Here is a 10,181-nt window from a genome sequence, read left to right on the forward strand (position 1 = left end):
ATGAAAGAATTATTTTCTATTTGTGATGATGCTGTTGACAGCAGTGGGTTCTGCAAGAAATATGAGAACAACTTAATTTGGCTTGTGAATTATCCAAAAAACAGAGGAGCAAAACCACTCGAGCCTGGATATTCTTCCAAGATTCTTTGGATGAATTCCTATATCCAGTGATTCCTTTATCTCCTCTTAAAAAGGCCTCTCTCACTTTGGGTCAAGTTCCTGGAAGAGAAGTCATCACTACTCCCTACTTTCCAGTCCTGCCCTACAGATATCATAGCTGAGCCAAAATGTCAAAGCTGGTTTTTTGTTTAACCTTCCCAAATTTCTGCATTAGCTTAATCAGCAAAAAAATTCTTGCATCCAGCCATATGTATGTGTTAGTATGGCTTGAGGTCTTGAGAGGTAAAAAAAAATCTAGGAAAGAGAGAAAAGCAGTAAAAAAAAATAATTCCTTACAGTAACTTATGAAGCCCCAGTAAGTTTTAATTTTAAGATGTAAGTGCTGAGATAAGCACAAAGAAATTAAGTTGAATGTCTCTGGTAGCAGAAAGAACAATGGATTGGAATGCAAATCTCCACACAAACTCATATTTGTAAGCACGGCTATTGTCCATTACTTGAGAGTAGCTCAATTTAAATAATCAATTTGCAAGAGAAAACTGCTGGTGCATTTAATATACTGAACTTCCCCCACTGGACTGTGCTTGTGACCTGCTCTGCTTAAAACATGGAGAAATGGGATTTAACAAACCTGAACAAACCAGATGCGCCGTTCTTGACTTCCTTTTGCATATGTAATTTCTTATTTTTCAAAAATCACCTAGAAAATCATGTATGCTCGTGTTGACACAATTTTCAAAATACTTTTTTTTTTTTGTAAAAGACAATTATTTTAAATGCTTTTTGCCCCTACTGTTGGATGACAGCTGTATAAGTTTTTTTAACAGAAAACAAACTGTGATATTCCAGCTAAATGTACGAGGAGCTCTCAAAGGAGGTATTGGAAACTTTGGAAGAAGTGGGGTGGTCCTTCAATGCCCTTTAGCCCTCTTTCTGCAGAGATTTCTCTGCACAGGACTCCTTTGCAAAGCGCAATAAGCTTGGAGCAATGCAGTGTTATGAGGCTGTTTACCGGCTGGCAATCGGCAAGGCAGCCTAGTATGAAAGTCTAATGGCAATTCTCTTCTGCTTGGAGAGTAAGGGGTAGAAATCTTGCCTGAACAAACTGAAGACATCTGTGAAACTCCCTGAAGTCAGTCATGAAGAGGACATAACCTCTCAAGCATCTGCCATGAATTTTAAGGGCAGAGTCCCTAAAAAAACATATTTGAAAACCATGAAAAATCTAGGGCATCTTATTGTGCAGAGGGAATTAATGTTGATTTGAATGAATCGGATTGTAGCAGTCTTCGTCTAAATATGCAGAAACAGGTAAGCTGGGTCCAGCCAGCCAGCTCCTGCTGCCCTAATGCAATCCCACCATTGACTGTGAATGTCTCTGGGAGGCTTGGATGACCCTTTCTGTACAAGGCTTTTATTTATGCCCGGTAGCACTGATCTCAACACTAATAATGGGGACAGAAAAGGCTCACAAAAGACTGACAAAACCAGTGCTAGAAATAATTACTGAGTGGCTATTGAATAAAAAGCTTAGTGAATAAGTAAAGACCTTTTAAGGATAATTTTTTCCTTCATATTCTGACCAAAACACATTTGCAAAGACAGTAGTTGAGCCAAACCTATTCTTTCTCTTCTCATATATGGTCTTAAAATGAGAAAAAAATATTCTTCCTCTGGGCATATTCTGAGAATATCTAGTAGGTACGTTGAGAAGCAGGAAAATAAGATTAGAAAGCGAATATTATGGGTGGCTGATGTGATATTTTCCATGAGAGACTAGTAGATCATCAGGCAGGCTGGACAGTCCAAAATTGCAGACCTCCAGGAATGGTGATACCATGTAGGGCAGAGATCTCCACTGCTGTGCCAGCTCAGAGACATGGACCCCACAGTGACAACTTCATTAAAACTAAGGTCAAAATGACAGTCCTGTCTCAGAGAGTTTGTGACCTAACTGCCATTAAACACTTCCTAGAAAGAGCAATACAGACTTGACCCATACTCTGGACCTCTATATGAAATGGTGCAAGAGACCACAGTAAGTGCGTGCTGTTATTCCCTTAAACAGCGTTTTTGTGTTTGCTCTATAAAATATTGGTCAATATTCATGCAAAGAAAATTCCAGATTGAAATACGAAGTCAATATGAACTTGAACTCATCAACCACAATGATAGCTTTAAATTATAGTGGAAGGAGAGACACTAGGTTGAGACAAGTGTCATAACAGCCAAAATCCATGTTGTGCAGCAAGAGCAAGAAAGATAGCATTTACTCCTATCACAAAAAACAGAACAGAAAAAGATCTGAATGATGTCAGATCTCAGTGGACACCTTGGAATAGAAATCAAGGACTTAAATGTATTGCACATCTTTTCAGTCCACTGGTTTTGGATTCCAAGTCAAGGCAGTGGAACAAAACCAGGAGTCAATCTGGGGATCTAGGATCCATATTCGGTCCATACTTGGCCACTCCACAAACCCATGACTGCTGCACCTTGTTAGAGAAGAAAGCAAATGACATTGAAAACAATTTCAGTGCAGAGTACTGCATTAGAATAGAGATATTCATGTGAAGGGAGATGGACTAGCTATAGATTTCTTGAGGTAAGTTATTTTATTCATAGAATGGCACCACCAGTTAACTAAGTTTTTTGAAGCCTAGCTACTCCTCACTTTTAACTTCCGACCATTTTCTGGCTTTATGCCTTTGATGCACTTCCGTCTCATAAATTGCAAATAAGGAACCTTTTTGAAGTATGTGAATTCCACTTAATGTTATTCTAGTCCACTGAGAATGTGAACATGAACCAAACTTTCACTCCCAACAGAGATTTGCCCCAGGTGGCTGCAGACACATGTTTCTTCCTGCTTCATTTACATTTTCTAAGTCGTACAGGCTCTCAGCAACAAGAAAACAAACAATTAAGGTGGCTAACAGACCTAGGAATATTTAATGTGGTTTTTTTTTTTTCTGAAAAAGATATTAAGTAAATTGGCTTATTTATGATAAATGTATTTTGCAGCAGATACTTTTTAGGACCTGAAAAAACACTTGCAACATACAAAAAAATATTTTGAGGGTTAGGGCTTTACATATGTACTTTTGCAATATCGCAGGCAGCTCCTCTGCTTCCCATTCTGCAGATGAAGAAACAGAGCATGTCATTATATGACTTTATCTTTAGGCTGCAGTAAAATATCAGCAGAATGGGAAAAGAACCCAGATTTCTTTCTCTGTGTTCCTTCCTGTTTTTTCCTTCAACCTTCAGGTCTCAATTTTACCATAAAAATAAAATTACTAACACAAACCATGCACACATGGCACTGACATGTTTTGGCCTTTTCTTTGCCACATGAATCCGTTCAGACCCATCCACCTGGAACGACAGCTCGGTGTGGGAGTGTGGCCAGGTCCTACCTCCTTCTGCTCTCCTGACAAACCGGGATCAAGGTAACAGTGGGGATTTACTCACCAATGGGCCTAGGCAGACGAGGCAGGAAGTGGTAACTGGTGAGGGACTTGCTTTTGCCCTCATCAGTTTGCCTAAATTTACGTCATCAACTTTTTAGAGTTCTGCTTTAATGGAAAATACCTATTTTGCCCAACAGTGTATCCATGTTTAATCCTGGATTTCACGTAAATTGTTTGCAATTTAAGGGTATTTGAAAAGGAGCTAGTTTCCACAAAGGGCTATTTTTAAGAATTACACTGTCTCCTTTTTTCTTTCTGCTGTTTGTGCCCTCCTTACTCCAAAACTACAAACATCCATGTGTGAAAAACTCAAACCTCTTATAAATCTACTACTTCAGAGAAAAACCTGTCAGCATAGCACTGTAGGAAGAGAAAAAATATCTTCTGTGAAGTGGAAAGGAGAAGAAAAACTGTGACTATCATCCAGTTGTCCTTTAAAAAGTGGGTCTCACTTTGCATTTTTAGGACAAGCCTCACAAGCACACGGTGAACAGCTCCTGTGCTATTATTCAGGATTTTCTAAAGCTTTCCTAACTTTATTTTTCATACAGGTTAATCACTATATGTAGTGACTAATTTTTCTTGTGGCTAATTATTCAAATTGGAGAAGAGGTGAAGCAGGAAAGTGAGACATACTGTAGAAATCTACTTCCATGGAAAGCAAAGGTGAATCTTTAAAATTCTGTATTTCTTTTGTTTTTCTAAATAAAGATTTTTTTTTTTTCTTCTAGAAGTAAGATCAGCTCAGTATTGCAACTGAAACTCCCTGTAATGATTTCTAGCTCTCATATCTGTAAGCTGAGCAACACGTCGTGCCCTGTGATAGCTCCCACTGCCAAAAAACACACACCAAAACAGCTGTCTCTTCAGTTAATCATTATTCATAAGATCAAACAGCAGACGTACAGTAAAATGTCTGGATAATTACGACGTGGCCCAAATGAGCTTAAATATTGTTTCATTCATTGTTGTAAAGACAGTATTAATAACAGTTAACTGCCAAAAAAAGCTCCAATTTCCATGCTTCAAGTGTCCTACAGGTGTAGCAGATTTAGCTTTTTTCAACAGGGCACAGGCACTGGACAACATCTTAATGAGGAAAAAAAAAACACATGTAAAGAGACAGACACATCAGAGTAGAAAAAGCCCTGAAATGAGACCTATTAGCTAACTAGCAAAGATATTAATTGCTTTATGTCTCTATAAAACTATTAAAGTAAACCTCTCAGTTTCATTATTGATGAGTATTTAGTTGAACTGTAACTTTGAGGAGCATTATAGTTACTGAAAAAACAGATCCCGCTTACAAAGGGATTGAGCTTCTGAGTCACACAGGCCCGGGTATTCCACTGCACTTAAATATCTGGAGAAGGAGAAAACAACAAAAAGCTCCTCAGCAGACTTTAACAATTTACCTGTACTTCACCTTCAACAGATTCTCAAAAATGTTTTACACTGAAAACTGTGAGGAAGAACCAGCACCTCTCTCCTTTCTGGATGCCATTTCCCAAATACGTAGGCCCATTGAACGAATCAGCAATGTTCCCTCTGCATATTTTTCAGTGCCCTGTGGTGATCATTGCATGGGAAAGCAAGTATTCAAATGTTTCCTATCACCATTGCCTATGTCAGGCGTATTCACCTGGCTTGTATAATGCACTGCTGCCTAGAAGCTGTTTTTTTCCCAAGGAGAAAGGACAGAAGTAAGTGCTTTTGAGAGGGATGGGACTTGACAGCATGTTAATATGATGACCCTGAAGTAGCTGAATACATTGGCCAGGTATCATACAGATTAATTCCGATCCTTCCAGCTCTGTTTTGTACGCTCAGACCTAGAAAAGCCACCCCTTTCTGCAGTGAGAAGGTAATTAAAGCTTCACTCCTTCAACCTTGCCATCTCTTGAAAGCTAAGGAAACAAAGAGCAGGGAGTGGCTGTGTGATACAAACTCGTACTAAATCTGAGTTACAGCAAACCCCTACAAATTAATGTAAACGGCGTCTTGCAGGCTTCATGTATAATTACACAACACAGACAGGCGGGGTGCTCTAAGGAAAGAAACATGAACTCATTTGTATTTATCATTAGTAAGAACACAGAAAAAGTCCTCTCCTACAGCCACTGAAAATGTGTGAAAAATTTAAATGTAAAAATCAGCTTAGGTCTTAGGAGACAATACTATAGCATCTCAAGTATACATACATCTTCTTTTTGTTTCATTAGTAAACTCCAGGTTTATTGAATTAAAATAGTTTTAAATTAATTTCCTCTATACTGAAAACCATGTTTAACAGCAATCTGAGCTGGAGCTCTAAACCTCTAAACCTAAAAATCGGAGATTTCATTACGGGAAGTGCTATACAGCAGTACTGAAAAATTCAACCATCTTAATTGTATGAGCTATTACCTTAACTTACAAAGCATTTCGTATAGCCTGTCTATCCCTGTATCGTATCTCCCGAAAGACAGCTGTAGGTATACAGAGCCGGACGTATTCACTTGAATGGCATATTTTTCAGCCATGTATTTCTTTAGAAATGGTATATTTCGTGTTATTGTGAAGCGCATCCTGCATAGCAACACCGTAGATTATTGATTCAATTGAATTGTGCAAGACTGAAATTCTAAACCGTGCTTTTTGCATTGATCCTTAAATCGTATCATTAAAATAAAACTCAATGATGTTTTGAATACACTGATCCTAACAATTTTACTGCTTCTGAAGTTCCATTGCAGCATCAATGACTAATGGCTACTGAAGAAAAAAAAAAAAAAATCTTCCTGAAACACAATTGTGTTCAAACCATTTGAAAGATACAGAAACCAATTACAGTAAAATTCTGTGTTCTCAATCAGGCTCCATAAAAAACACTCTAGCATAAAGAGATGCTGGGTTATTTATTGCGGGAAGTTTCTGAATGCTTAACTATGCAGATGAAATTCTGCTCATTCTTTTATACAAGGCAGCAAAATAAATAACTTAACAGCTCACAGTTCCCAAGGTAGACTTGTTAATCGGTCCAATATTGTTCTAATTCTCCTCGTAGCTAACTGAATTGGAGCATGTAACTGGATAAAATGTGTCTTTAGATACCATGTACTTATTCCGATTACTATTTGGTTGATTGATGACTTTCTGATTTTTTGAAACAATGCCAGCACAGTGGCCTCTTGGTAGCTGAACACATGACTGCTGTTTGTTGTGCTTTGGGGGGACTGCAGTGCGAGGTCTGGCTCAGTCATTTTTAAAATCAATACTTGCTCTCTGAGCACGGGATAATTTAGAGAACATAATTCAGAATTCTACCTTTCAGCATGTATCCTCCATCAAAGGGGGATTTTTGTCCAGAGTCAGCACAAAGGCTACATGACCCAAGAACGCACAGATAAGGTTAAAAAAGAGAGGAAAAGTATACATTTTTTTTCAAACCAAAGCAACACTAGCCACATGTGTAGATAAATGTGTCTTTTATGTATGTGCACATACAGCACATGTGTAACTCCATGAATACCAACTGGAACTGGATGCTTTGAATAAACTCCAGGTTTTACTTACTCTCATGCTATATTTTTTCCTTTTTTCCCCTCCTGTTTTGACCATTTGCGTATTATCTCACTGCTTTTCAAGCAAGGTTCTACTTCACTGCAAAGAGCGAAACGTCTGAAAATGGGACTTGAAAAGCCTCTGACCAGCTGGTGTTCAGCCTTCCTAATGCTGGAGTCCTGGAAAAGCTGAAGAATTTCCTACAACAGTTATTAGCAGTGTACTGCTCTCAGCAGAGAGATTTGAACCAAATTTGCTGCATTAAGTCAGTGCAGTTCTGCATGTGTAAATGGAGAATTTAATAGGGATCTTGATCAGATCCACTGCTCTTTGGATATTGACCGAACTCCGGTGTTATGCATTTTAATCCTTTTGGATTAATCTTCATGTTTAAACATCCTGGTTCTACATTATGCCTCCATTTCATCCTGTATATCCCTTCCACTATTTCCCCAGCTTTTTCATACCTCAGTGATCTGAAATCTTTCCCTGCCATTAAAATATAAAGTACTCTTTGCCCTTTCTTTTCCTCCTTTCTCCACGCTGCTCCAGAGCTGAGCACCCCAGAGCTTCCTATTTCCCGTGCAGCACTCCAGACACATTCCTGCACCCATTTCCTGCCTGATTTCCTTTCCTCCTGGATCAAAAACTTATACTCTCTCATGTTTTGACAGAATCTGCTGAAGTTAATAGAGCCTTGTCCGTATTCAAAATGTTCTTCATTTGCTTTTAAATTCTGAACATATTTTAACTTCGCAATACAGAAAAGCTCAGGCACAATCCTTCTGTTCAAATTACCCTCAGCTTCAGGGACTGGGAGCCCCTCTACAAGGTCCTATTTTCATTCGAATTTTGCTTCTACCTCCTTCAAAAGAGGAAACTTCCAGATGTATCTGAACAAAATTTACAGTGCCTCTGTATTGTCACAGCATCCTGAGAAAGCAAAGAGGGATCTGTCACAAAGAGCACAAAGCCATCTAATTTTTAGTCATTTTCTAATGACAGTAACATGAGAAGTAGTATGTAAAATTTCTGGAGGTCTGGAGGGAAAAAAGCATGTGAGGTCTGATGCCTTGCTTAAAGTCTATTAATTATTTTCAAACATGTCAACTTCATCTAGATTTCTTGCAAGGAAAATATTTGTCTTAATTCTTTGCAACATTCATTTGAGTTTCACTTGAAAGGCCATAGATGGCAGCAAATTATCTTTAGCAAGCTGAGTTTTCTAATCATTCTCCTTTTTTGTATGCTTCTTTTGATAGAAGTAGAGTTAACTATGACATAAAGTACTGAAGAAGAGTTACAACAGCTAAATAATTTCAATTGTCTAAAGACTAATGAAAAAACTGTAATTTCTCTTATTTCCTTATTTATTATTCTCAGTCATTTAATGAGCTCTCAGCTCAGTCATGCCAGTGTGGACCAAACAAATAAGTTCTACTTGGGATACAAAAGTTTCAAACCCTGCATCTATTCTAATTTTTTTATGATGATTATCAGTGCTGTTTCATTCTCTATACTTCACTGGATGTCCATATCAGCAGTTGTAGCACTGGAGCTGTGCAAAGCAGTTTCCCTTTTAACTTTTTCCCCAGCTTTCTGAAAAGGTCATAATTTGTGGCTGAAATTCCTAGTGCCTGTAAATAAATTTTAAATAGGAGATTTAAATCTTATTTCTTTTTTGAATTAGGAGTTAAAGCCCATTTCTTCTGTTTTTAAGGAAAATCCTTGTTACTCCTTCCCACAGAAGGGCACAATATGAAAATTCTGGTGTTTCCTGAAAATTTGCGTTTTCCAAATAACCAGATCCAAGTTTTGTATTCAAGGGTAGACATCTTCCCAGGCTTGGCTGATATTTTCTGCAACAAGATAGATGCTTAATCTGCAGATTTCTACCCAGCCAAACCTCAAAATAAAAAACGATGAAATAGAGAAACAGAAGAAAAGTGCCCAACTAAACCCAGAGAAAAGAGTTTAAAGCACCATTTTCCGTGTCACTGAGGCATCTTTCTCATTCACACTGTGCAGCCTGAGTGCCCTTGGTATCATCTCCCAGGTTTGCTCTCTTTCACCACATAAGAAAAGGTAAGTATTGTAGATAGCTTGGTTTTTGCAAAGTTTGGAAACTTTTACGAATGCAGGGTGGGGGGGAAACTCCACAGGTGTGGTTTTTTTTTTTTTTTAATTTATTTCTTTTTCCCCTTCTCTTCCCATGAACGACCATCAGAATACCTATATTTTAAATCAAGCTGAGGGATTTTGCTGCACTTCATCTGACTTAGAGAAGTGTAACAACAACAAGGAAGCCTCTGACTCATTCCTCATTATCAATTGTCTCTGGTGTGGTACAACACACAAACTACATTTAAATTACAACAGCTTGAAAAAATTACTGAAAGCTTTTCTATGTTCAGTACATACATTGACAAAACAAGCAACTAAGCAACAAGAAGGAAAAGTGGAGGATCAGGAAGAAGCCCAAGTTCTCAGCTTTGCACCTGAGGACACCTGGGTGGTTATGGTACAGCAGTGGAGGCAGATAGATATTCTGGGGCTACCCCAATTGGAAAGGAAACAGGAGCATGTACTGGAATTCTGTGATAGTGCTTCCTGGTATTCAGCAGAAAGAAATAAGAAAAAAATTGCATGTAGATATACTACAACTATTACAGTATTTTTTTCTGGAAGTGAAAATAAAACAGAAGCTAGAACAATTATTTCAGAAATGAACAGCAAGGAAAAAAAATCATTTGACATAAAAGATTTTATTAATAGTATTTGATTACCGCTTTGTTTTATAGTATATTATTTCAAATGTATGAAAGGCATGGTGGCTTTTTTGACTTTACTTGCCTTGGATTTCCTGTTCTTGCCCTTCATTTATAGGTATAAATCTAGATACCTTCACTCCCAACTTCTCAGCAAAAGAAAAAATATCCAGACATGCACCTGCAGTGTAATTTTCTGTCTTCAAGCTGCAAGTATAAATTACATGACAGAAAGACGGGAAGATTGCAGGTTTTTGACAAGATTTTATTTAGAATA

The sequence above is a fragment of the Tauraco erythrolophus genome, chromosome 14 (assembly GCF_009769465.1).
Source record: "Tauraco erythrolophus isolate bTauEry1 chromosome 14, bTauEry1.pri, whole genome shotgun sequence".
Classification (NCBI taxonomy): domain Eukaryota; kingdom Metazoa; phylum Chordata; class Aves; order Musophagiformes; family Musophagidae; genus Tauraco; species Tauraco erythrolophus.